At 39.2% G+C, this 3,766-nt stretch overlaps 1 non-coding gene across 1 annotated transcript; it reads left to right on the top strand.

The window, feature by feature from the left end:
* The first annotated feature begins 3,102 nt into the window (after positions 1–3,102).
* On the top strand, positions 3,103–3,232 carry LOC126005024 (small nucleolar RNA SNORA22). Its single transcript, XR_007494209.1, has one exon. It is a non-coding gene; the product is annotated as a small nucleolar RNA SNORA22 (small nucleolar RNA).
* Positions 3,233–3,766: the final 534 nt, after the last annotated feature.

The following is a 3,766-nucleotide window of genomic DNA, read 5'->3' on the forward strand; positions in this document are numbered from 1 at the left end:
AGAGCAACACAGCCCAGTACCATTCCCAGAAAAGAGGCCTTACTCCCTTAACCATATCCCTGAGTTTACAAGACATTCATTATTGTGTATATGCTACATTGTCTGTTCAAGATCACTGAGGCAAGCACATCTTGCACCACCTCCTGATAGTCAAGCAATTAGGAATGCAGCTAGAAGGTCACAAGATGTTTTCATGGATACTGCAAGAAGTATTGCCCACTTGCCTTATTTGGAATAATGAAGTAATTTTCATGCCAAAAGTGTGATTGACATCACTCTTGTACTGCCCCCTTCTCCTTCTCTATATAAGAAGGAGCTGTAGCCAAATAAAGTTGCCCTTGAGCAGTGAGACATTGCCTTGGGTCTTTATTATTAACCTCTCTCAGATTTTTACAGGTGTGGTTGTTCTTCTACCTAGCAAAATAGGAGTGCGGTTGTCTGAGAAGTCTTCCCAGCTAATTCCTGCTGGCCGGGCCCCCCTGGGGGGCTTCAGGACCCCGCATTTTGGCGCCCAACGCTGGGCTCGAAGACCACCGCCACACTCCGAACGACTACGGGTCGGCGAGTCCGGAGCTTTTTCGTAAATCGCAGGATATACCCCATCCGGGTAGGCGTTGAAACGAGTTAGCCTTAATCAAATATTTAAACTGCAGTTTTTTCAGTCGTTCTGATCACCGCCCCTGATTGGCTCTTGGGGCTTCGCCCGTTGGCTTCACTTCCATGGGTGTTTCATTGAGTACTGAACTTAAATTCATTATTGATATTCAGTCTGAGTTGAAAGCCAGACATGTAGAGGTTACCAAAAAGAATATTTGTAATTTTCTTATGTTTATTCATAATGTATGTCATTGGTTTATTATTACCTGTCCAGAAATTGTTGCGTCCACTTGGGACAAAGTAGGACATGAAATGAGTGATTATTTTGTAAATAATGATGATTCACAGAAGGAAAAAATTATGTTCCAATATTGGAGCCTGTTAAGAGATATCATTGTAACTAAAAATGCCGGAACCGCCAAAGACATCATCCATGCCGTTGAATCTCATGTACAACAAGTCTCCCGTGAGTGTTCCAGGACTCCCTCTCGTTCTAATTCTGTCTCTCATCTCCCTTCTCCCTCTGAGAATACTTCCCCTTGTCCTCCCTCCACCACTGATTCTTCTACCTTTGTCTCCAAAGTAACTAATGCTCTTAAAGATCTCTCTAATGCTTCTCATTTATATCCCTCCCTTACTTCTGTCCATGCTTCTGCTCTATGCACCCAGACCCCTACAGAAGAGGCCGCTGCACCCTCTGTGCAAAATCCTAAACAGCCCTTCACTTCCCTAGCCTCAGCTCCGTCCCTGTTCCACCAAAACCTTTACTCCCCTCACCACCCTCCCCTCCTTAGCCAGCAATTGCAACAATACAAAGCCTTTAATTGGAAAAGCCTCAAAGAGCCATTTCAAGCCGTAACCTCCTATGGCCCCCAAGCCCCTTACACGCTCTCCTGCTTAGAATCTAAAAGCTGAACTCTTTGTCTCTTGAGAAGTTAACTTTTTTTTTTTCCATTGCAAAGCCCCTGCAAATAGGCAGGAATCCTAATCTCTAAGCTCGTATAGCTGGCCTCACCTCTTTTCATACCTTAAAGGTACAGCACACACTTTCCAGGTCCCAGCTTGCCAACATGGCTCTTGCTGCCCTCTATGCCTGGAAGTCGCTCCCCAAAGCCAACATTCCAGCAGCTCCCCCACACCGGCAACAAACTGTTGCTGCTTTCTCCCTCCCCCCCCCCTTTTTCTGACTTGAGTTCCCAACTCACCACAATTACATCCATGGTCTCTCACCTCTCTAACAAACTTGATAATGCTCTTGGCTCAAAAACCAGCGCTACCTTTCCTGTCTTTCTCCCTAATGGAGAAAGTCTTCCCCCGCCTGCTCAGCAGCCTCCACCGCGGAGAACGCTCAGTCCCTAACCATGGCAGATTCCCTCCTCTCACCGCTCCCCCTCTTAAAGCTATAGAAATGAAACTACTTGGCCAAATTGAAAATCTTAAACAAATCTTAAGCCTTCAAAAACAGGCTGCTTCTCTTAATTCACAGGTTTCTGCCTTTCAGGCGTTCCCCCCCCCCTCCTAAATCTATAGTTGTCTGTCCTCTGCCCACTGAATTCCACGGCCAGGCCCCCCCTCTTGAGAACTCAAAGAGACAAACTAATGAAAGTGAGGCTAAGTGCCATAAAACAGAAACTGCTGCAGTGCCTACAAAAAATTCTAAAGGCACAGTAAGCAGGATAATTACAAAGTATCATCTGCTAAGCCATAAAACCTTGCGATATCTACACTTTGCTGTTAAAACTTCTGAGCCTAATGTACCCTTTACTTTGCTCAAACCAATCCTCAGCCTCCTTCAGCCTCTTTCCTGCCAGCCTTAGAAAACAGCCAGCTCAAACCCTGCCACTCCCACTTTAAGCCTTCCAATTCACCTTGAAATACCCAATCTTTGTTATTCAAAAGAAATCTGAAAAGTGGCATCTCTTGCATATTCTCAAATCAATTAATAAAACCATGATCCCCATGGTACTTTTGCAACCCAGACTCCCCTCTTCGGTTGCCATTCCCTCTAATTCCAATAAATTAGTAATTAATCTTAAAAGATTGCTTTTTATTCTCTATATCATTACACCCTGCGGACTGTAAATAATTTGCCTCTAGCCTTCCTGCTGTTAACTGTGCTAGCCCCTCCCCGAGTTATCAGTAAAAAACTCTGATTCACCTTGTCAGCCCTACACTTCGTCAAATATGTGTTATTAAGTTTAGTGCATTAAGTAGTGTAAAGTAATTATTAAAACATTAAAAAGCAACAGAAATATAAAGGCAATAAACTTTTTTTTTTCATGCCTCTCAGAAAATTTTAAAGCAAGGTCATAATTCTGTCACTTTACAGATAACAAAATGTTAGTAAAAGAAAAACTTCTTTGTGTTTTAAAATCCAAACGAACAGAAAAGTGTTAAATTTAAATCTTATATTTCTATTAAAAGTTTTATTTTAATTTTTAAAGTATTTACAAAATTATGTGAAAAATAATGTGGTTAGCCTTTTTAAACAATATAGTTAATTTAATGCACAGTGAACACCTAGGTGTGCTTTATAGTACCCTTAGTTTTAACTTTGTGCTACAGCAATGGTTGTTCTTTATTTCTGCATTGAAAGAACTATTATTTTAAGTGCATTCAAAATATCAGCACATTATACAAATCTGTATATTTGTGTCGCAGTGAAAAAATAATATAAATGAAAAAATATGTTATATATAATTTTATAAGAATATATAAAAGTAACTAAACTTTATAAGCAAATTAACTAGTATTAAATACAATTTTGGTCTTAAGTTCTAGGTGTGTAAATGCATCAGATGTCTTTAACTATATTTTGTAATAATCTAAGCATTTAGTTAATTTAGTATATAATATTTTTTACAAATTATTCACTTAAAGTCTTCATAGTAAAAACAGTTGTTTGTATTTTTAAAATCAGTTTTTTATACCTTTAATAATCATAGTTCATGCTATTGTGTTTAATCATAAAAATTTTAACACTTTATTGCAGCTGTCTTACTGTTCTACTGCAAAACCAATTTAAATAAAACCTATTCATTTACAGCAAATGATTTCATACTTCAAAGTGAATACTCCTTCTACAGTGCTCATTAACCATTTTACTTAATGTTTTAAACTTCAAATTAAAATTGTTTTAAAAATGTTTTGTGTTAAATCTAAACCTTAA

The sequence above is a fragment of the Suncus etruscus genome, chromosome 3, assembly GCF_024139225.1.
Source record: "Suncus etruscus isolate mSunEtr1 chromosome 3, mSunEtr1.pri.cur, whole genome shotgun sequence".
In the NCBI taxonomy this organism is placed as follows: domain Eukaryota; kingdom Metazoa; phylum Chordata; class Mammalia; order Eulipotyphla; family Soricidae; genus Suncus; species Suncus etruscus.